General features: G+C 50.5%; 3 long non-coding RNA genes across 4 annotated transcripts in view; 2 read left to right on the forward strand and 1 right to left on the reverse strand.

Moving 5' to 3' along the window:
• LOC136838108 (uncharacterized) overlaps window positions 1-15,006 on the reverse strand; it is a 215,819-nt gene extending 200,813 nt beyond the window's left edge. Inside the window, exon 1 of the long non-coding RNA XR_010852870.1 lies at window positions 14,887-15,006. This is a non-coding gene — a long non-coding RNA (uncharacterized lncRNA). The remainder of the gene's footprint in view (window positions 1-14,886) is intronic.
• LOC136838111 (uncharacterized) overlaps window positions 1-24,469 on the forward strand; it is a 271,933-nt gene that overhangs the window by 138,410 nt on the left and 109,054 nt on the right. The window lies entirely within an intron of this gene.
• The window catches only part of LOC136838106 (uncharacterized), a 55,011-nt gene continuing 46,160 nt past the window's right edge, over window positions 15,619-24,469 (forward strand). For both annotated transcript variants that reach the window (XR_010852862.1, XR_010852863.1), the window contains exon 1: window positions 15,619-15,857. This is a non-coding gene — a long non-coding RNA (uncharacterized lncRNA). The remainder of the gene's footprint in view (window positions 15,858-24,469) is intronic.

The following is a 24,469-nucleotide window of genomic DNA, read 5'->3' on the forward strand; positions in this document are numbered from 1 at the left end:
TTCGAACTCCCTGAGAGCTAGAAAGATTGCAGTTAGTTCCTTCTGGTTGATGTGCCACTTCTGCTCTCTGGTCCAGGAGCCCGAGACTTCTTCCTTCCCTAGTGTTGCTCCCCATCCTGAGTCCGACGCGTCGGAGAACAACACTAGGTCTGGGTTCCTCTGATGTAGAGAAAGGCCCTCCTGGAGCTTGACGGGGTCGTTCCACCCCTCTGAATATGGCCTTATTGGTTCTGAAATGGGGATGCACTTGGTCTCCAGTTCTATTTCCTTGTCCCAGTTCTGATTTAGATGAAACTGTAACGGGCGTAGATTCAGCCTTCCCAAGGAGACAAACTGTTCTAGCGAGGAAAGGTCCCCAGCAGACTCATCCATTCCCTCGCCGAGCATGTCTGTCTCTTTAGAAAGTCCTGAAGTTTTCCTAAGGCTTGTTCCGTCCTTGCTACAGACGGAAAAGCCCGAAAATCCTGACTGAATCTTCATCCCAAGGTACAGAACCTCTTGGGATGGGATCAGCTGGGATTTCTCTCTGTTTATCAGCAGACCTAATTCCTCCAATAACTGTATCGTGGTCTGAAGATCCTCCAGGCAGCGTGTGCGGGAAGGAGCTCTGAGGAGCCAGTCGTCTAAGTACAAGGAGATTCTGATGCCTCTCGTGTGAAGAAAACCTGCTACATTGGTCATCAGCCTTGTGAAAATCTGTGGAGCGGTGCTTAGGCCGAAACAGAGAGCCCGAAACTGGAATACCTTTCCCCTATGGACGAACCTCAGATATTTCTTGGAGCTCGGGTGTATGGGGATGTGAAAGTACACATCCTGGAGGTCCAGTGAGACCATCCAGTCGTGCTGTCTGACCGCTGCTAGAACCGATTTTGTCGTTTCCATTGTGAACTTTGTTTTCTGCACAAAAACGTTAAGTGCACTCACATCTAGCACCGGTCTCCAACCCCCCGAGCTTTTGGGGACCAGGAATAACCGATTGTAGAATCCTGGGGATTCCAGATCTTGAACCCTCTCTATGGTCTCCTTTTGCAACATCATAGACACTTGTTGTTGTAGAGCCTCTGCCTTGGTTCTGTCGTTGTATTTGGCTGAAAGGTCTATTGGTCTTGCTGCTAGAGGGGGTCTCCTCAGGAAAGGGATCCTGTACCCTTCTTTGAGTAACTGAATGGACCATAGGTCCGCTCCTCTTTTCTCCCACACTTGCCAGAAGTTGGTCAGTCTGGCTCCTACCACTGTCTGAAGGTGCTTCACTTCAGACTCTGGCTCTTCCTTGCCTGGAGCCTCTCTTTGTTGTTCTTTTACCAGCGGGTCTCGTATTTCCTCTACTGTTGGATTTTCCACGAAAGGGCTGAGTCACAGGAGCTTCTCCTTTATGCTTCTGCGTGACGAAGCTCGCTGGAAGCACTTTCCTCGCTGTCTTCGTTATTAGATCTTGTGTGGCCTTTTGTGCTAAGGCCGAAGTAATGTCTTTAACTATTTCCTGCGGGAACAGATGTGAAGATAGCGGAGCATAAAGAAGTTCCGACTTCTGAATGGGCGTGACCCCATTAGACAGAAAAGAACAAAGATGGGCTCTTTATTTCAAGATGCCTGTTGAAAAAAGAGCCGCTAGTTCGTTGGCACCATCTCTGATTGCCTTATCCATACAGGACATGAGGTGAATAAGCTCCCCTGTGCCAGTGTTCTTAAAGTCTTCCGTCTTCCTCCCCCAAGGCTCCCAGGGTCCAGTCCAAGAAGTTAAAGACCTCAAAGGCCCTGAAGATGCCGTTGAGGAGGTGGTCCATCTTCGATGGAGACCAAAACACTCTTGCCTTTCCCATGGCTACGCGGCGTGAAGTGTCTACGAGACTAGAGAAGTCCCCCTGGGATGAGGCAGGAACTCCCAGACCAAGAGCTTCTCCAGTCTCGTACCAAATGCTCGATCTGGACGCTAGTCTGGCCGGGGGGAAAGAGAACACGGTTCGGCCTTGATCTTTCTTAGTGGCCATCCAATCCTGCATGGTCTTCAATGCTCGTTTGGAAGAGCGAGACATAATCATCTTCGTAAACACTGCCTTCTTCAAAGTCTTCCTTAAAGTAAATTGAGAAGGAGGAGATCGAGGGGCAGCTGGCACAAAGTTCTCCAGAAAAAGTTCCGTAAACACTGACATCAGTTTCTTTAAGTCCGACGATGGGTGTTTCTCTTCGTCGGTAACTTCGTCTAAATGAATGTCTGGAGAAGGAGGGAGATCGTCGTCCACCTCACCCGACTGTTTGGCCGTTACCGAAGTGGCGACGTCTCGCTTACTGGATGCCGTATCCGAGCTGTCAGAGCGTTCGGCTATATCGTCCTGGCGTCCAGCCTCTCGACGCTTGACGTCCTGGCGTCCATTCCCTTGACGTCCTACTGTTTGACGCTTGTGGTGTTCCGTTTCTGGACGCTTGACGCCAGTGCATCCCATGTCCAGAGTTACCTCTGCGTCCTGATGTCTAAACTCCTGAAGCTTGACGTTTTGGTGCTCTAATGCTAGACGCTTGATGCCAGTGCATCCTGCGTCCTGAGCTACCTCCACGTCTTGGCTTCCAACATCTTGACGCCTGACGTCTTGACGTCCAATGCCTTGACGCTTGTCGTCTTGGCGTCCCGTTCCTTGACACTTGCCGTCATGGTGTTTCACTCCTAGACGCTTGATGCCAGTGCATCCCGCGTCTAGAGTTTCATTTTCACTACGTTCAGCGTCTTGAACATCTGGACGTCTCGAAGCTTTAGCTGGACGTCTGCTATCCTTCTTCTCTCTGCCTGGTTGCCACGCTTGCACCAGAGAAGACAAAGTCTGCTGCATATCTTGCAGTAAAGCCATCTGCGGGGCTTCCTGCTGCTGGGGACAGGCTGGGGAATCCTTAACTACGTGAATTACTTCCTCCTCATCGTCTAGAATGGATTGTGGTGAGGGTTCAGCAGACGAGTACCAATCCGAAGGAGGAGGAGGAGCATGTACGGAAGGCAGCAATGCGTCCACCACACTCTTGCTGCCTGGCGTCCTGACTGAACAGGACTGTCTACGTTTGCTCTTAGCAGGAGAGCTACCCTCGGAGCTAGAAGGGAAGCGCTCCGGGCTGCTCCAGTGGCTACAACCTGGAACCTGTGAAGTCTCATCATGACGTCCCTCAATAGGGGGTAACTTCCTCTTGAGAGGTCTCGACTCCGACGCATGACGCCAGCCCCGTCTGGGGACTGCATCGTCCGACAACGAAGAGTACAACATTACCTCGCCTTTCCTATGGCGAGGGTGAGCGTCCTGGGAAGCGTCAACAGGAACGCTCGAGGGGACGACCGCTCGGGAGCTAAAACCTCTCGCCTCCCTTCGCCTGTCGACTTTCCTTCTCCCAGGGGTTGGGGAGCCTGGAAGAGGTCTAGGGCTAGGAGCACGACAGGTCCGAGCGGTCGCACCCTCCACTGCACTTGCACTAACAACAGCACTAACACTTGTACTTTTTAGATCTCTCATTGTCGACCACATATTATCCCTGTCATCCGTGAGGGATTTTACCTGTTGGCCCAGGGCCTGAATGGCCGCCATCATATCTTTAAGTGTTGGGTCTTTACCTGTTTCAGTAGGGGGTTCAGAGACTACCACTACGGGAGAAGGATCAATAGGGTAGTTAGCAAGGGGCAAAGAATTAACTATTCCCTGGCTATCCCTAGAAGAGCGAGACATAGTACTCTTGGCTCTTTTGAGCCAGTCCCTTTCAAGCTTTCTCACATACCGACTATAATCAATCCATTCCCGTTCAGATAGACCCAAACATTCATCACATCTATCGTCCAACTCACAACTTTTACCCCTACACTTCACCTACGGAGTGGGGATCCAAGGAGGCTTTAGCAAGCCGGGTCTTACATCCCCTCACACACATTCTCACACTCGATGAAGAGTCAGACATGTTGTTAAGAAAATTCCAAAGAGAGATCTAAAAACGAGCGAAAGCTAAAGCCAAAGTGTACTTCACCAAAATAAGCTGCGAAAAACACGGGCTACGAGCGAAATTCCAACGATGTTACCGGCACGGCGGCAGGGAAGATCTGAGGAATAGTTGGAATGGTTCCAGGTACCTGGGTAGAGGGCGCACAGGTGGATCACCTGACTACCGATCGGTGATTGCCGCGAGTTTTTTGAAATTCTGCCGTGATGTCAGGGACTTAAGCTATATATATAACTACCAGGTAAGTTAGATGTTTAAAAATACAATTTACTTTAAAAATTGTTATTTGTTTCGACACGATATACAAACCCTCGGTCCTTTACATTAGGAAGACTCACTGGTTGGAGGGAGGAATCTGAGTGAGTCTCCTGAACTGACTGGGGTTCAGCACACCTGGGTTACTCCTGGTCGAAAGAGCGAGGAGGAGAACCGTGCCTCTCACATATTGATCGGAGTGTAGGAACTGCAAGATCAGATGTCAGATATTGGACCCTTTCGCATGAGTGGGGAAATGTAACTCCTACGAAATAGGCTGGAAGGATCTAGAGTCGGAGGCAGTAAGGAAAAGCAGAGATAGGGTTCCCTTATTGCCAGTCTCTCCTTCCTCCCCTTGCTAGAGGAAGGAGCGGAATTGCTTCTATGATTCTATAAGAAAAATAGAACGGGTGCTCGATGTGTAGTCTTACCGCATCAGTGCCAGTTCCAGCAGCTATTGGTTTGAGTCCTATTCTCATCCCTAAGGAGGAGAAGTTGGAGGACGGGGAAGGAGGAGGAAGAGAGGCCAGTCACTCTCGGAATCCTTCTCACTTCCAGAACCAACACTTTAGGCGAGATGCTACTCGTCCTCTTGAAGGAGCTGGGTAACACAACACAACTTGTTGAGCAGCCACCACAGGGCCAAGGAAAAAGGGTTCCAAGGGCCTGTAGGCAAGACCGAAGGAAGAAGACAAGAGTGTGGTCTAAGAGACCATGTCTTGCTTCCAGACTGACAGAAACTTCCGGAATGTGAGTGATGGACCAAGATATCGACTTCGTGGGCTCTCGGGTGGAAGGTACCAGTATCGTCGTCGTCAGCTGCCGAGTACTGTACCTCCTTTGATCACTTCACAAAGTCAGGAGGAAGATGTGTCCTTAGACACTTCTTCCTTGGGAGAGACAGTACTAGCGAAAACGTTGGTGACGTCCAGGTTAGGAATGTCGAGCCTTTTGGAAAGTACCACAGTTCCCTAATAGGACAAAGTATTGAATGATCTGGATCATCGACACAAAGTCCAAGGAGGAGGGGAACAAGAAGGACTCGAACCCAACAGCAGATGCCAATGGATTCGGAGTCCACCTACGACATCCGAGAAGGAGTCGAAGTATGAACCCCATCCCTGTTCTTCCATCTTCTACGCAAAGGCCAGGTTAAGATGAGAGATGGTCCTAAGAGGGCATATCTCTATCCATCGACTCTCGTAAGTTGCGTGCAGGGCACAGACAGGAACCCTAAAGAAGAGTTACAGTACATGCCACCCAAGGAACAGTTCCCTGGGACAGCACGACTGAAGGAGCTTCTCGTCCGTAGCTAACTCTTGACTGAGGAGACGAAGGCTACTTCAAATAGAAGACTAGGTCGCAAGGGCCTACGTTCTTCACAAATGAAATGGAGAGAAGCAACCCTCGGCAGACAAGACGAGGAAGTCCAGATTTGACGAGCAACTCTGACCCGAGAAGAAGTTCCGACAACGACACCACCAGCGAAGACGGATCCAGTCCCTGGGACAGTGTTGCAGAGGACTTCAAGGGCTATCCAGCTATATCCGTTGCCACTTGGCGAGAAAGCCTGTGCTTGCAAGGAAAGCTGGAAAGTCTCCTAGTCCTGAACACACAGGGATGTACTGCCTCAAGAACCGCTTCTTGTGTAGCTGCTTCAGGAGATTGGGTCAAGCAGAATTCTTCTCGATGCCTCGGCAATCAGGTCGGATGAAGGCGAAGTCTTCAAGTATTTGTCTGTAACTCGGGGTGAGCAATGTTTGTGAACCCCTAGCGAAACGGACAAATATGGAGGGAAAAAACGTCTATATCGAGTTTTCACCAAAAAGACAGCATGCCTCACCGGAGAGGCCCCTGGTCTGGTATGAAGGAGTGAGAAAAAACTACCAACTTGTGTGCAGGGAGGCAACAGAAGGACGGTAGGGATTTCTCAGTCCAGCAGTCTCTGCATGAATCTTCGTGAAGAAAGAGTGAGCAGCATGTTCCGTCCCGATCACTCAAACCCGAGGCCAGGCTTGCCTACCAATACATCCCCACCAGGAATACATCTGGTTGAGCTGTCGAGTGTGCAATAGAACAACACTCGAGTACCTGCAAATGTCGAGATGAAACAGGAGGAAAAAACGACTGCCTCTTGTTTGTCGACAAAAGTCACTACTGTGGTTTTGTTGTTCAACGAAACCAGTGAGTGCCGCAAAACTCATCCTGAATTCTCAGACGGCCAAAAGGCTGCCCTGAGCCCAGGACGGTGATGAGAAGGTACTATTCGTCTTGGTCACACAACTTCAAGAAAAGGTCTTACCAGTGTGCGCCTATTCCTCAATCTGTGAATCCGTAAGTAGACACAAGATGTGAGGGGAATATGCAAGCATAATCGAAGGTTCCTTCAATCAAGCATTAGCCTAACTCTTTCCTCATACTTCGAAGAGGAAAGAAGGTCAGAGGAATGGAAGCAGACTTCCATTCTCCACCATGGGGAAGCTTCTGCAAGATGACAGGGTACCGAGCCAATTAGCTCTAGCCGGGCTGGCATTTCCCGAATTGGGAGCACGGGAGGAGGGGATGGAAGCGGGATGGAAGTTCGATGGAAAGAATTGCCGAGACCTAAGGGAAATAGATACTTCTCCTGAAGGAATCCATTCCTAGGTTTCAGCAATGTAGCTGCCAGTTCCAGAGACTTGATGGGTATCATTTCGTCCAGGCATCAGCAGTAGCAATCTTCTTCTGAAGCCTAGGACTTCTTAGCTAAGGAGTTGAGGGGGGCTGGCTTGAACTCGAGGTCGAGTTGAGATGACTAAGACCCAAAGTTCTTTGCCATTGTCCAAAGGACAAGTCGGTGCCCTGGTACGAACTTTGATTACAGAGGGATCTGGCAAATCTCTGAAAGAGAAAGGCAGAACCAAGTAAAGGTTCGTTCCTAAGGGTCGAGCCAACTTGGAACAAAGTCCTTCTTAACACCAGGATTGCCCAAAAAACTGCAGTCGACAAGACCCTCCGAGGCAGGAAGAATTCATATTCTGTCGAGGCAGGGGTGGAAGCTTGGTGTCTCGACCTGAATTAACTCCTTCGAAGAAAAAGAATTCATCAGGTAGAGAACGCTCTCGGAAGCCAGGACCACGGCGGTCCCTGACACTCTCAGCCCCTCGGGAACTGCAAGGGTTGCGAGTGATGAAGGTTATTCATTGGGGGAGCTGCGGTCCTGTCCTGGGGATCCTCGCGCTGACGAATCAGCGCAAAGTTCTCCGAAAACACGGGGACGATCACAACTTGAAGAGGAAGACCCTCGCTGTTTCCGATGCGTGAAACTCCTGTACCTCTCCCCTTGAAGGGAGACCTTGACAGATCCCATGAAACCCTACTCGGCTATCTGGTTTTACTACGAGAGAATCGGGGAACCGACACCCAAAGCCCGCCAGGCAGCCGAACTCCGAAGATAATTTCGTCAGAGCTCTCTCTGTCCGTCTCGTGCCTATCGGAACAACCAAGAGGAGAAGAGAACAGGTGAGGAGAAAGAGTATCCCTACCTGTCCTGCCAGTAAGATGAGCAGGAGAGGCGGACCGTGAGCGATAATCAACAGAAGGAGATTACTGCCCCATGGGGAAGAAGAGCACTTGTGCCGTGGCAAAGCGCTTTCCTGGGAAGAGCAAAAGTTCACTCGAACATAGCCGAGAACCCGGATCGGAAAAAAACCGAGTAGGGCCGAGCCGAGCCGAGCACACAAACGCGATCCAGCTGGTTGGTATGCGGCGGTCTGGGAAGCAGGTGGGGCGAGCCGAGCCAGTCTCGTAAGCGTGACCGGGGGCCGAGCCGAGCCAATCGTGTGAACACAATCGTAACTGGGCAGGCCAGACTCGCCTGCTGTGAACAATTGCAAGTTTCCCGAACTGTAAACTCCTTCCAGGCCAAGGCCCCTCGAGAAGTTTCAAAGGGGAATTCTGTGTCTGCTATCTTGCATGCTCAAACCCTAAAGTTTGAGACACAAGAATGAAGCCCAGCCGAGCAACCGAAGCAGCTGGCGGGCAGCATCGAGACACCTGGCGTCTCGGCACCCAGACACCTGGGTGTCTCGGCACTTTCTCTCATCCTGTGCCTCTCGTAAGGAGAGCACTTGTGATTCATAGAATTCGAACTACCCACGAGACTTCCAAAAATAGGGATCAGCTGCTTTGTTTCCTAATAGATCGAAAGAGCTAAGCACAGAACTAGTCTTAGAAGAAGACTTCCAAGACTGGCAACGAGGGCGTGGCCTCGAGCGGCCGCGCTCTTGTGGCCCCCGAAACGCAACATCCCACAGGAGAATGCGAATCGGTTCCCGCCCCAGGGCGGAAAGAGCCAACGAGAGAAACGTGTCTCCCAGAAGAGAGTCAGTCCCTTAGAAGTCCCGCATGACTCCTGAAGGGAATCTCTTCCCTGCTGCTTCTGATGTTCGAACTGACAGGATCGAGACACCAGGCTCGGAACCTGACCGAGCACTGGCAAACACTCGGGAAGCGCTTGCGGTGCTGACAGGAAGAGGAGCTGAGACACCTGGGTGCCTCGGCCCTTTCTCTCGCACTGCTCCCGAACTGGGCCCAGGAAATTCTCTCCAGACCAGATCGGGATACTCGATATTCCATAGAATCTCAAGCACTCCGAGCGGCTCACGAACGAGCGCCCGAAGCAGCCCCCGTCTTAGGGGCGGAACCTCTAGGACTCGGGAACGGGATTGCAAACTGAGGTCTGCACGCCCGCGGCTTCCGAAACACAAAACCCACGGCTATGCCAATCGGTTTCCTAACCCGAAGGTCGGGAACAGCCAACGAGAGACCCACTTCCTCCTCGGAAGGAGGCAGTCCCTAGACATGCAAGGGCATCGAGGGCAAGAAGCAGCCTTCCTCTCCTTCGGCTGACGGAGAGGGAAGACACAGCAGAAGAAGAAATCGAAGATAAGATGAAGAAGGCGGCGGCTACTTCCATAGGGCGGCTTCCTTCACCTCCACTCCATCTTCTACAGGATGGTGGACACGAAACATCGTAACCTCCAGGGCAGTCCGGCAGGAACACAACGGATGCGGCCCAGTACACCACCACCAGGAGAAGCAGCAGGCATGATCAGGACAGCCCATGCAGGAGTTACGGCAGCGGTTCGGAAGGCAGGAGCTACTGCAACGGCCAGGAACGTCACCTCAACAGGGCGACTTCCTTCATCTTCACGCCGACATCTACAGGATGGCAGACATCGTAACCTCTGGGGCAGCTGGCAGGAACACAACGGGAGCGTCCCAGGCACGACCGCCAGCAGAAGCGGCAGGCATGATCAGGACAGCCCATGCAGGAGCTACGGCACAGGTTCGGAGGGCAGGAGGTATTGCAACGTCCAGGAACGTCACTTCCACAAGGCGACTTCCTTCCCCTTCACGCCAACATCTTCTACAGGATGGCGGACACTGTAACCTCTAGGGCAGCTGGCAGGAACACAACGGAAGCGGCCCCCGGGCACGATCACTAGGAGAAGTAGCGGGCACGATCAGGACACCTGATAAAGGAGCTATGTTAGCGGTTCGGAAGGCAGGAGCTACTGCAACGGACAGAAATGTCACTTGAAAGTCACCAGCAGCGACAGGAACGATCAGGGCAGCTGTGGCAGGAGACCAGGAATAGCAGTCCACAGTCTGTCGTATAGTTGACAAGAGCATAACACAGGGAGCAGCAGGAGCAGATGGACCACAGATACGCAGGAGGCATTGCAACAGCATACATGAAAACCAGCAATGACAGCGATCGATCCACATCGGCGGGAACAGAGTCAGAACGATCCCGACGTGGAAATATGACATCTAACCAGGTATTGTGGTCGATCCCGAAGCAACACTGAATGAATGTCGGGACTGCTTCATGCAAGATATCCTTTGATATATCCAGCCAACTACTGTTGTGTCTGCGATGCTCACTGTCAACCTAAAAGAAAAACAAAGATGATTAGTAAAGGGAGACTCCTCTCGCTACAAGGGGAACTGCCCTACGCAGCAGGAGGAGGTACTCTAGACGAGTCGCCCGATCGCTCCCCCTCCCTGGTCTTCGCCCGATGAGCGAGCGAAGAGAGTGAAGGAGAGAGCTCTACTAAAGGGGAGTAGGAAGAACCTACGGGAAGAGAAAAAAAAAAAGGACGGAGGGGAGGCCACCAAGGGCGCCGTGGAAGCGGAACTTATCGACGACGCCCGGAACCTCCCACCCGGCCCGTAATTCTCCAAGCGCAGGTGGCGAGCAACACAGCATAAGTAGGCAGGAATTAGTGATGCCCCTTATGCACGGAGGGCGGAAGCCCAAGAAGGGAACGAACTCTTACATCCTGATGAATGTAGGGGAGTGAAGATATTACGTCCCAAACTATGTCTCCGAAAGTACAGGGGCGCCTTCAGTATTTACGTAAAGGGCTGCTGGAAGGGAAGCATTACCACTTGGTTACGCTACTCCAATTACGCCCTTGGCCGTCAAACCCAAGACAAGGCAGGGAACGACGGTTTATGCAAGGTTATCACAAATCGTGGGTTTGTACTAATAAATATCAAACACACGTATATATAAACAAAAATACAGAAAGATCCCACCGGGATAATAAGAGCTTAACGACAGTCAGGCAGAGAGAACGAAAACACGTCAGCAACGCATGACGGCCGAGAGCAAACTGGAATGTTTACACCCGGGCAGGCGGTATCCCCGCCTACCTGGCGGTAGTTACTGCCTAACCACCTTGCTCAAGAGTTTAACGGCCGTTTCCAGCCTACGCCTGGAAGTAATTCCTAATGTAAAGGACCGAGGGTTTGTATATTGTGTCGGAACAACATAACAGTAACCTATGAGTATATTATTAAGATAATATCAAATATGTCATTCATTAAGACAGTCTTAAGTTAGAGTGGGCCAGGCTAAGCTATAGCCTACAGGCTGCCTGAAACCTATGTAACCAGACCCCATAAAGGCTATGGCCTATAGGGTAGCCTAGAGTACCATAACTCTTTAAGTTGATTATAAAAATATAATTAAAAATATTAATTTAGACAGGTTTACATTAGTCTACAGGTTTCTCCTGTACCAGACTGGGGTACTCGGGTCTCCCTGGAAACCTGGGTACTCGGAGCGACTCGCGTGCGGGTGCCTGACATGGACCCGCTGGCCTTAGAAGAAGGTTTCTTCGGCACAGCAGGGGGAGTGCGGACTGTGGTCTGCACGCCCTTGGCTCCCAATGCCCCTGACCTTACAGAGCAGCGGTTTCCTGATCCGTGGATCGGGAAGAGCCAGCGAGAGATCCGTCTGCCTTCCCTGTGTAAGGGGGCAGTCCCTTAGAGGTCTCGGTGCAAGACCTCTTAGGAGGGGGAGAGGCAGGCTTCTTCTTTGGCTGGGTAGCCTCAGATCTCTTCTTTGATTTCTTCTTCACCATCTTCCTCAGGATCGAGGTCAGGTCCCCAAACCATGCGGGAGCAGCCGAAGATTCAGGAGCAACCAGGGGGGCCACAGCAGCAGGCGCAACCCGGGCAGGGTAGACGGTGCTCGGGACAGTAGTTGCCAGGGCAGGAACATCAGCATGGCAGCCAGGAATGTCCAAAGGAGGAGCCAGGGATGAAGGCACGGGTGGCACACGAGCAGCCAGGCCGGGCCGAGCCAGGGTCAAAGGCACGGGGGCGTGTCAGCAGCCAGGCTGGGCCAAGAGATGGGGAAGCAAGGAGCTGAAACCATAGTCATGAACAAGCCAGGGTCAGCAATAGGGGCAGGCAATGTCATGTACGGCACCAACGACGTCACCACATACAAAGGCCCAGGTCGAGATAGCGGGGCCAGGAACGCAGGGGGCAGCGGCACAAGATGGTGAGAGGCAGGAGCAGCCGAAACCTGGGTGTCTAGGTGTAAAGCCACCGTCATAGGTAGCTTGCCGAACGCAGACATGGGCTGTCACTGGAGCGCCAGACAGGTGGGACACCAGGCCCTCCAGTGACGGAATGCCAGGTAGACCCAGGTGTAGCCAGGCAGAAGAGAAGTCTGATACCTGGTCCGTAGGAACTTCCACCCCCCAACCTGAGGAAACAGTCGGTTCAAAATGAGAAGCCTCCACTCACTCTGGAGGAAAAATTTCCCCCCCAGAGCATGGAGAGGCCACTGAGAGGATGTCCTGATCAACTGCCCCCCCAACACCCTTCCACACCCGATGAAATGAATGAGGAAGGGGAGGGGGAGTCCTCACCGGAGGGAGAGGGAGCAAGAAGGGGAAGTTCGCAGGGAGGGAGAAACGATCCTGACACATTAGCCACCACTGGAGTCGTCGGGGACGTTACCCTTGGACGATTCCTTGGCAGGCTTCCGACAGTAGCGTCTCCTCCCTTCAAACCTCTTCCATTGCTCGGGAAACCAGGTACAACACTCGCTACAAGGAGCACTGTGCGAACACACACGTCCCCTGCAAGTTGGGCAAAGGGCGTGTGGGTCCGTGTCCATGCTAGAACGAAATGTATTACATCTTATGCCTCCTACCCCAGGACACACACGCTGGGGATAGGAGGGTTTAGAAGGCTTATCAACATTCATTATCACAAAAGTAAGGTAAAATCCCACTGAAAAGCTGAAGGGCAGTCAGGCAGAGATTGAAGAACAACGTCCGCATTCTACGATGGCCGAAAGCAAATAGGAATGTTTACATCTGGGCAGGCAGTACTCCCGCCTCCTGGACGGTAGTTAACTGCCTAACCACCTTGTTCGAAAGTTCAACGGCCGTTTCCAGCCTACGCTGAAAGTAATTCCTAATGTAAAGGACCAAGGGTTTGTATATCGTGTCGGAACAAACTTATTTAATGAAGATATTATGGAAAGGTCAGCCAATAAACTCAAAGCAATCCATGGTGAGGAAGAATGGTTAGTTAGCATGCAAGAGCACTCTGAAAATGTGCCTGATCTAGAAACTGAGGGAGTTCCCACGGGAGGTACTAGAAATATTGTCCCTCCTGCACGTCTCATCGAGGAGATGTAGACTGCACTAAATTGTGCTGAGGAGAAAGACTATATGTTCCCTCCAAATGTATTTAGTGAATCATATATAATTTTCTTATTAGTGATACTATAGTGTACTTTTGTACTTTTGTAATTTTTACTTAGTATTATGGCTGTTGAATGATATTTGTTTCCTTGTAATGGCCAGTCATATGAAAGATTTTGTTGCTTTGGTAATGATTAGAAGTGTGTAAAACATTATGTAACACAACAGAAACATAATGCCCTAGTTGTGCATGCAATAGTGGCTCATGGGTCTTGTCTTATAGAAAATGGTTAGAGTATTGCTCTTGTATTACTAGTTTGGTACACCTTTGAGGATGGAGTGCGCCCCTTTCCAAACCCCTTTGAGATTCAACTGTAGGGTCGTTTCTGGCCAAGAGGTCTGGTAAGTTAGATAGTCATTAGGACGCCTCAATAGGAGCAAATTTTGTCTTCTTAATTGGAGAGCTCCTCTGTTGCAGAGTGATATGATCTCCTGTGTAAGCGGAGACAATCCAACCCCAGCATTAGGCTCGGCAAAGATACTAGGAAAGCAGTTGAATGTACACCTATAGGGTAGTGTCCCCATTTAGTGCTCCAGTATATCCATATTTTATGTTGCTGCAAGAGTACCTTTTGTCTCTGTTGAGATTGTCATTTGATTCTATTGTACAAAGACCCGTATTCCACTGTCGAGACACATCTCAGGAAGAACAACACTAAGCAATATAGGATCAATGGTTTGTATATCATGTGGAACAAATCACACTTTAGTAACCGAGAAGTTTCATTTCAAATCCATTTTCGTTTATTCTTTGGGCTGGTTTATTAACCCATTTAGGTTCAGTAAGGGTTAGGCTACTAAAAGCCTCCATCATTATTCATGTGACTTTCTTTTTCAGTTGCCCAAAAAATCCAGGTGAGACGGCGGTGTAGTTGTGTGCAGGTTCTGCTCAGTTCGAATGTTAACTCTGGAAGGATGGGGGAGGGGGGAGGAGACTGCATAGCAAGTCTGGGCAAATTGTCCTTGGGTAGGTTAGGTTAGGATGCATCCCTTATGAAGCATCTTTGATTTCCTTGTAATGAAGGAGCAACCCTCGGACGGGAGTGGGAGTGGGGGTGGGGGTGGGATGTGGGTGGGGTGGGTAGGGGGGGATTAGCAAAATAACGACCAAAAATCATAACAAAATTGTTAACAGCCCCATTATTGCAGCCATAGCCTACCCCCCACCTCTGAGCCTAACCCAGCCTACAGGGCCTGAGAGGGCTACAAATTGCCTAAACGAAGAAACAGTTCAAATCGATCAAATAAGGCCTAAATAAGGTCTAAATAAGGTCTGACCTTTGTAACCTTGACCTTCAGGAGACGAGAAATACCTAACGCAAGTTAATCACATTTAGCCCACCTCAAAACCTCAAACTTAACGCAATTTCTAAATCACGAATTTAACTTCAAGCACAGATTTAACCTTCAGCGTTATATAAAGAAACGAAATAAGGAAAGCAACGTAATTAACGCTTTAAATAACGGTTAATGAACATTGGCAATCGTCTCCTTAGGAGGAGTCAAGAGACCCACAATGCCTCTCTTCATTCAACCATATTTAACTCAAAAACTCAAATTTCACACAATTTTTAACTCGAGAATTCAACCTCAATCATTGATTTACCTCGTTTGACCTCCAATTCGATCACTCAGTCAATATTTCCGGTCGAAATTGATTGATTTCTGTTGATCTCCGGGACAACTATTCGACGACACCATCATTTGTTTGTTTACACTCACTCGACCACTTTCCACCCAAGACGATTAGCTCCTTCATTTGAGTTTTTTTTTTGGTTATTAATTATGTTTTATAACATTTTAGATTCATAAAAAGGTAATAAATAAAATTATATGATATTAATTTAATATAAAATTAAGTTTAAATGTAATTTATGAAGTATTTTTGGCGATATACTTATTTTCTACCGTAGCTAATAAGTTTCAGGTAACGTAAAAGTGTATCGCAAATATAGAAGCTTATTTTACTTATTTATGGGTTAATAATAAGATATTGTAACGTGTTGAACTGATAAAAATGTAATAAATACAATTAGATCATATTATGTATGTTGTAAATCGAGTTATTTTATTGATAAATAATATAATCAATGAAGCATTCATAGGGTGACCTATCGGTCTCTGATATAAAGTATTCAACAGGTGGTATCTATCTATAATATATAACGTAAAATGATATTATGTTTATTAGTCTTTGCATAAGTATGATATACAACAAATTTCCTTTAATTAGTCTGTCTGCTGTAATAAGGCTAAAGTATATAACAAGCATTCAAACGGTTAACTACTGACGGGGAATTCGGGGGTGAGGGAGGGCCAGCTGGAGTTGTCGTCCTGCCTCTCTCTCTACTTCTGTCATTGTGTGTGTGTTTGCCCCCCTGGGGGGACTGTCTTGGTTCCCCCTTTAGCTCCAGATCATTTCGGCCACAAACGCGGCTCCGATTTAGGTTTGTTTGTGCTTTCCAGATGTCAGTGTTTGTGTCAGTGACTTCCGAAGGCTCTGGTTGTGAAGTGATTGAAAATTTAGTGGTTTTTAATTTGGCGTCATCTACGACGTTCCTCAGGGCCTGGAAGAAGGTAAGGAAGGGTTCCATTCCATACGTTCCAGCGTCTGCACTTTCCAGATTTTAACAGTGTCATTTTTAGAACGACAGATTTTTATAGGACTGGGTACTTCTAAATCTAATAGTTTTCCAGGAGATGTTGGGAGGACTCAGTTGAAAGACGTGACTGAGTTTATCGTCATTTTAATCTCTGATTTGAATTGAACACTATTTTGGGAGCTAAATTTTGTAGCATTACGACGTTAATGCTCGTAGGTCCTCATGGAGTGCTACCACCCATTGGTTCATAGCCGACTCTCATACCATTTATTAGGCTAAACCAGGGCCTTGGTTTATTTATTCAAGTCGTATAATTTCTCCAGGAGTGGTAAGGAAGGCCTACAGTGAAAGACGTGAATCGCCATTTTCAACGCTAACATAGTTTGAGATTGTTTAGTTCAAACTCCGTAACACCTGTGAGGCGTCCACGTTACGAACTACTACTGTAGTTCCTTACTTGCCCTGGCGTTACGTATTGGTGCTTCTTAAGAGTTTCCCCTAACTCTCTCCCTCATTTTTAGCTTTATACAAGAGACTAAATATTGAAATTTGATTTATAATCTCTTGAATATGTCGGATATTAACTCTCGCCATTGTAAACTAACTTAACTGAAAACAATTTTTGTAGTTCTTGATTTGCTGAAATCAGTTTCCGATATGTAGAGATGCAAAATATTTCTCCAGTAGTATATTTGAATGCTTATATACAAACAGAACATCCACACCTTATTTAGATCGTGAAAACGCCGATTTATATCGATAATATATCAGTGCAAGCACACACAGGACGAGCTTGGAACAAACAGTCAAGTCGTCCAGACGTCAACGAACGATGGGCTTCAAATAGGGACTTTTTTTTTATCATGGTGGGCAGATAAAAATCAACATCCGGCTGCGCGAGTAAGAATGAAAGGTGTTTTAACAATTTCTTGCATGTAAAATTACATGTGTAGGTTAATATTCGAGATAGCATGCAATATGGCTTGTCTGTGAGACGACAGTCTGGAAGAGGTGAACGCAACTGTCATTATATTGGCCGGAAGTGGAAGACGGAGAAACATCATTCATTGCATGGCAGCGAGATTTTGGTTCTCTCTCCGGAAACTCTGCATATTTATGATATATAATATTTTCTTGAGCACACAAATAATTAGAACAGCTCAGTGACTGCAGGCCTTTGGGGTAACGTCAGTTCTTGTCATTCTTAGAACGTTGATGACGTACTCACGGCATAAAAGGCTGGCCGAGACATATATAATTTTCTGTTATTGCTGGGTATTCGAACGGTACTGAGAATGATTAAGTGAGGGTTACAATAAAAAAGACTAATGTTGACTGAAAGGGAATGGATGTGCATAAAAGAAGGCCAGTAAAATAAAATGTCTGGTGAATCAGTGGCATAGGCCTACTGTAGCTTCAGTGGTCCAGGCTTCATGTTCTAGCGGGAGACGAAGGTTCACGGACGCACAGGAGATATCACTTTGGTATCATAGTCATCAAGTTATTTTTATATGCATGCAACGGAGCTATATATACACAGAATAATGTTTGAATGTTAAGATAACAAAGTGACCTGAACAGTCTGTAGGCATAATCATCTAAGTGTAGCCGGGGTTATTTAGTGAGATGAATCATAATTACTGAAAGCTCATTTGTGCTAGACCTGAGGAGAATGCTTGATACAAGTGGTAGATTGAAGCCATTGTGGATGCAAGACTCTTTGGTTCTATGTATAAAGGGAAATAGTTGAAACACACTTTGAGAGCTGACGTCTAAGCAACGACGAGATCAACTGTAGACAAACTTCTGTATATCAATTCTGGTTTATAATTATCCGTTTATCATGATGAAATGACTTGTTCTGAAAGTTCTGGATTAAAGTAATGATAATGTTATTCACTTAAAAAATATAATGAATAGAACCTCGAACTGTATCTCGGAAATCGTGTTGTATTAACCAAGCAGAATTCGGGGATAGGACCTCTTCTACCAGGTCGGGGGCGTGTCTAAAGCTGACCCATTTCATGACCTCCGTTTGGGAGGCATCATTCATCTTCGATCACTCGAGTCGTGAGGTTGTTTTCTGCGATTTGTGTCGTTCATTTCTGCCCTAATACAATTCTCCTTGTATTCTAATGTTTTACTTACATTTTTTATTTATTTACTTATTATCTATTTATTTATTTATTTGATAATTTATCTACTTTTCTATTGACTGAAATCTCCTCTTTCTGTTCCCCTTTACATTCTGTTGCTTCTTTCGAATGAACACCTTAATAATATTCTTTGGAAGCTCGAATTGCAAGTCAGTAGACCCTGTGGTGGGCTTCTGGTTCCATAATAATAATAATAATAATAATCAGATACAACGCAGGAGCAGTGGAGCGTACGAAGGCTGAATTCCGCAGCATAGACCAGAAAACTGGGAAACACATGACAATACACAAAGCACTACACCCAAGAGCAAATACACACAGACTATACATAACATGAAAGGAAGGGGGAGAGGGCTACTGAGCATAGAGGACAGCGTCAACATCGAGAGCAGAGCAATGGGGCAATATCTGAAAACCAGTGAATACGAGAGGCTTGTAAGGTGTCAAAGAAACGAGCAGGCAAAAAATACTGCTACTTTATTACGTTGTTGTTTTAGATTTAGCTGACCTTGTGCCAGCACGGGCTCTTGCTTCTAGAGCAGCCCGTAACTATATGTTGATGATGAGTCTGTGAGATGGGTAGGTTAATGAAAACTTTATTATGATACATGAAAGTGATTTTGGTTACTTTATTACAGATCCAGGCAGTTTATATAGCGGTCGACTGGCGCCGGCCCGCGAGAGACAATGGAATTGACTGTGACCTGAGGTCGAAACAATAAACAATAATATGCAGTGAACGAGTAACAATTACAATACAAAACATACAGAACTACAATATGGATACAGTCTTGATGCCTGTGAATGAAGAAACATGTGATACACAATGTGTGACATTTGTATAAATACGCATAAAGTAAAAATGATTAAAAATGCGTGACCTGGCACGTTTTAGGCGTGACTAATTGAGCTTGAAGAAAATGGGAAGTCACCAAAGAAAACAAGCTCAGCGGAGACTTAATTAATGGCGCCGCCGAAACACTACGCTGGCGCCGATGTGGTGACTTTACAAGTACTCCCCCCCCAAGACGAGGGATGCGTCTGACTAATCCCTGTATCTGCTGGGACGCTGAAGGGTGCCGCGGCTCCTTGAAGATAACGGAGGGGTCTCCCGCCTGTGAGGCTGCTGGTTGGGCGGTCCCTTCCTGGGGCGGCCGCGCCTGCGGGGGTGAGGGCGTGCTGGAGTGCGGTTGGGCGGAAGGGGTGCTGCGTCGCTGTCGGGACTCTCCGACAGAAAGGCGGGCTTTAACCGGTCTATGGAAACCCAGTCGTCCTTGCCAGGGAGTGCCAGCTGGAACGCCTTGCTGTTTCGTTCCAGCACGCGGAAGGGTCCCCTGTAGGGCTTGGTTAGTGGTGGACGGACGGCGTCGACTCTGACGAAGACGTGGGTGGCGGATGACAGCTGTGGCGGCATGAAGGTGGTTGCTTTGTCGATGTATGGCGCCTGCAAGGCGAACTTGCCGCCACGTCGCGGGCCTCTGCAGTGATGGGGAGTGGCGTTCATCCGTCACGAGCTCTCCCGGCACCACGAGGGGTTCCCCATAGGTTTGTTCAGCTGCAGATGGGGTGCCGTCGGCTCTGGGGCGGTTCTCAACCCGAGGAGGACCCACGGCAGCTGATGTTTCCAGTCCTCGGTGGTGCAGCGGGCCATGAGGGATGACTTTAGGGACCTGTGGAACCGTTCGACCAGGCCGTTGGCCGCTGGGTTGTACGCTGTGGTGGTGTGGTGCGTGGTTCCCAGCAGTTGAGCCAGGGCAGACCACAACTCGGAGAGAAAGCGGGGCCCTGTCGGTTGTGATGTGGTCCAGGGCGCCGGGCGGCTAACCCAACTGGAGAGCAGGGCCTCGGCGCACGCGCTGGCGGTGGCTTCTTGCATGGGTGTGGCTTCGGGCCACCTCGTCGAACGGTCTACCACTGTCAGGAGGTATCTGGATCCGCCTGATGGGGAAGGGCCCGACGACGTCGATGTGGATGTGGCGGCGGCGCCCTGGCTGTGGGAACTCGCCTACCCCCGACTGCGTGTGACGACCCACCTTACTGGTCTGGCACTGCAGGCACTGTTTTGCCCAGGCCGTGGCATCCTTTTGCACCCCGTGCCAGACGAACTTTTTTGAAAGCAGTTTGGCCGTGGTCCTGCCGGAGGGGTGTGAGAGGCCGTGAATTATGTCGAATACCTGGCGGCGGCGTGAGGCTGGAACCAAAGGGCGGGGCTGACCTGTGCTGATGTCACAGAGCAGGCTGGGGCCTTCGGGGGCGAGGGTCACGTCCCGCCACTTGAGGGGTGTGATGGCGGTGCGGTATGCTGGGGTTTCTGGGTCAGCGGCCTGTTCTCTGGCAAGGTCCTGGTAATCTATACCAAGCTGCACTGCATTCAACTCGACTCTGGAGAGGGCGTCTGCTATGGGATTTTTCTTGCCGGGGAGGTACCTGACGGAACAGGTAAATTCGGCTATGGCTGAGAGGTGGCGCTGCTGTCTGGAAGACCATGCGTCCCCCTGCTTCGTGAAGGCGTGAACCAGTGGCTGATGGTCTGTGAAGATTGTGAAGGGCGTCCCCTCCAGAAGGAACTTGAAGTGCCGAACTGCGCGGTACATCGCGCAGAGTTCCCTGTCGAAGGTGCTGTAGCGGGTCTCTGCGGAATTGAACTTCTTGCTGAAGAAGGCGATGGGCTGGGGGGCGCGGTTGATGATTTGCTCCAGAACAGCACCGCAGGCGACGTTACTGGTGTCTGTCGTTAGCTGGAGGGGGGCCTTGGGATCCTGGTGTGCCAAGGCGGTTGCCTTGGCGAGGGCAGCCTTCGTCAGGGAAAAGGCCTGCTGCTGGCTGGGTCCCCAAGACAGGGACTTCGGTTGGCCTTTTAGGACTTCCGTCAGGGGGGCCGTGGTGTGAGCGATCCCGGGGATGAACCGCCTGTAGAAGTTTACCATCCCAAGGAACTCCTGGACGGCCTTGATGGAGGTGGGTGTCGGGAACTTGGCTACGGCTGCTACTTTCGATGTAAGAGGGCAGACGCCTGTCGGAGACACCTCGTGACCCAGGAATTCTGCTTTCTGGACGCCGAAGGTACACTTGTCGAAACGGACGATGAGGCCGTTCTCTTGGAGGCGCTGGAGGACTGCCCTGATGTGTCTCTGGTGTTCGCTGTGAGACCTGGAAAATATGAGAATGTCGTCGACGTGTAAGGTGTCAAAGAAACGAGCAGGTAAAGGTTACTGCTGCTTTATTACAGATCCAGGCGGCTTATATTGCGGCCGACTGACGCCGGCCGTGAGAGACAATGGAATTGACTGTGACCTGAGGTCGAAACAATAAACAATAATATACAGTGAACGAGTACGAATTACAATACGAAACATACAGAGACACAATATAGATACAGTCTTGATGCCTGTGAATGAAGAAACATGTGATACACAATGTGTGACATTCGTATAAATACCATAAAGTAAAAATGATTAAAATGCGTGACCTGGCACGTTTTAGGCGTGACTAATTTAGCTTGAAGAAAACGGGAAGTCACCAAAGAAAACAAGCTCAGCGGAGACTTAATTAATGGCGCCGCCTTTCCGAAACACTATCCTGGCGCCGAATGGTGACTTTACAAATACTCCCAAGACGAGGGACGCGCGTCTGATTAATCCCCTGTACCTGGTGGGACGCTGAAGGGTGCCGCGGCTCCTTGAGGATAACTGAGGGGCCTCCTGCCTGTGAGGCTGCTGTTTGGGCGGTCCCTTCCTGGGGCGCGCCCTGCGCTGCGGTGGTGAGGGCGTGCTGGAGTGCGTTTGGGCGGAAGGGGTGCTGCGGCGCTGCCGGGACTCTCCGACAGGAAGGCGGGCTTTAGCCGGTCTATGGAAACCCAGTCGTTCCTGCCTGGAAGTGCCAGCCGAACGCCTTGCTGTTCCGTTCCAGCACGCGGAAGGGTCCCCTGTAGGGCTTAGTTAGTGGTGGACGGACGGCGTCGACTCTGACGAAGACGTGGGTGGCGGATGACAGCTGTGGCGGCACGAAGGTGGTTGCTCTGTCGATGTATGAGCGCCTGCAAATGGGCGAACTTGCCGCCACGTCGCGGAGCCTCTGCAGAGATGGGGAGTGGCGATCATCCGTCACGAGCTCTCCCGGCACCACGAGGGTTCCCCACAGGTTTGTTCAGCTGCAGATGGGGTGCCGTCGGCTCTGGGGGCGGTCCTCAACCCGAGGAGGACCCACGGCAGCTGATGTTTCCAGTCCTCGGCGGTGCAGCGGGCCATGAGGGATGATTTTAAGGACCTGTGGAACCGTTCGACCAGGCCGTTGGCCGCTGGGTTGTATGCTGTGGTGGTGTGGTGCGTGGTTCCCAGCAGTTGAGCCAGGGCAGACCACAGCTCGGAGAGGAAAGCGGGGCCCCTGTCGGTTGTGATGTGGTCCGGGACGCCGAAGCGGCTAACCCAGCTGGAGAGCAGGGCCTCGGCGCACGCGCTGGCGGTGGCTTCTTGCATGGGCGTGGCTTCGGGCCACCTCGTTGAACGGTCTACCACCGTGAGGAGGTATCTGGATCCGCCTGATGGGGGAAGGGGCCCGACGACGTCGATGTGGATGTGGCCGAAGCGGCGCCCTGGTTGTGGGAACTCGCCTACCCCCGACTGCGTGTGACGACCCACTTTACTGGTCTGGCACTGCAGGCACTGTTTTGCCCAGGCTGTGGCGTCCTTTTGCACCCCGTGCCAGACGAACTTTTTTGAAAGCAGTTTGGCCGTGGTCCTGCCGGAGGGGTGTGAGAGGCCGTGGATGATGTCAAATACCTGGCGGCGGCGTGAGGCTGGAACCAAAGGGCGGGGCTGGCCTGTGCTGATGTCACAGAGCAGGCTGGGACCTCCGGGGGCGAGGGTCACGTCCCGCCACTTGAGGGATGTGATGGCGGTGCGGTATGCTGGGGTTTCTGGGTCGGCGGCCTGTTCTCTGGCAAGGTCCTGGTAATCTACACCAAGCTGCACTGCGTTCAACTCGACTCTGGAGAGGGCGTCTGCTACGGGATTTTTCTTGCCGGGGAGGTACCTGACGGAACAGGTAAATTCGGCTATGGCTGAGAGGTGGCGCTGCTGTCTGGAAGACCATGCGTCCCCTTGCTTCGTGAAAGCGTGAACCAGTGGCTGGTGGTCTGTGAAGATTGTGAAGGGCGTCCCCTCCAGGAGGAACTTGAAGTGCCGAACTGCGCGGTACATCGCGCAGAGTTCCCTGTCGAAGGTGCTGTATCGGGACTCTGCGGGATTGAACTTCTTGCTGAAGAAGGCGATGGGCTGGGGGGCGCCGTTGATAATTTGCTCCAGAACAGCACCGCAGGCAACGTTACTGGCGTCTGTCGTCAGCTGGAGGGGAGCCTTGGGATCCTGGTGTGCCAAGGCGGTTGCCTTGGTGAGGGCGGCCTTCGTCCGGGAAAAGGCCTGCTGCTGGATGGGTCCCCAAGACAGGGACTTCGGTTGACCTCTTAGGACTTCCGTCAGGGGCCGTGGTGTGCGCGATCCCGGGATGAAGCGCCTGTAGAAGTTGACCATCCCAAGGAACTCCTGGACGGCCTTGATGGAGGTGGGTGTCGGGAACTTTGCTACGGCTGCCACCTTCGATGTAAGAGGGCGGACGCCTGTCGGAGATACCTCGTGGCCCAGGAACTCTGCTTTCTGGACGCCGAATGTACACTTGTCAAAACGGACGACGAGGCCGTTTTCTTGGAGGCGCTGGAGGACTGCTTTGATGTGCCTCTGGTGTTCGCTGTGAGACCTGGAAAATATGAGAATGTCGTCGACGTAGCAGACGCAGAATTTTAGGTCCCCCAGGATGCTGTCCATGAGCCGCTGGAAGGTGGCCCCGGCGTTCCTCAGCCCGAAGGTGGAGAAGGCGAACACATAGGACCCGAAGGGCGTGATGATGGCTGTCTTTGGTATGTCCTCTGGCGCAACAGGTACCTGAAAATAAGATTTAAGAAGGTCCAATTTAGTGAATATTTTGGCCCCGTGAAAGGAGGCCGTGAGGTCTTGCATATTGGGCAGAGGGTAGTGGTCGGGCTCCGTTGCAATGTTGAGCCGTCTGTAGTCGCCGCAGGGTCTCCAGGAGCCGTCCGGTTTCTGCACCATGTGGAGGGGGGAGGCCCATGGACTGGAGGCTTTCCTGCAGATGCCCATCCGTTCCATCTCCGCGAATGCTTTTTTCGCCTCCTGCAGGCGCTGAGGGGGAAGCCTGCGGAACTTCGCATGTGTCGGGGGCCCTTTAGTCACTATATGGTGGTATATGCCGTGCTTGGCTGGGGCCCCGGGGACTTGGCGAAGCTCGGGCTTAAACACCTCGGGGAACTCCGACAGAAGGTGTGCGTACTGGTGGGGGGCGACGGCGCTGATGGTGGGTCTGGGTCCCGCCGTTAACGGGAGAGACCGGCAGGAGTCGGTATCGAGGAGGCGCTTGC

Source organism: Macrobrachium rosenbergii, unplaced genomic scaffold (assembly GCF_040412425.1).
Source record: "Macrobrachium rosenbergii isolate ZJJX-2024 unplaced genomic scaffold, ASM4041242v1 171, whole genome shotgun sequence".
NCBI lineage: Eukaryota > Metazoa > Arthropoda > Malacostraca > Decapoda > Palaemonidae > Macrobrachium > Macrobrachium rosenbergii.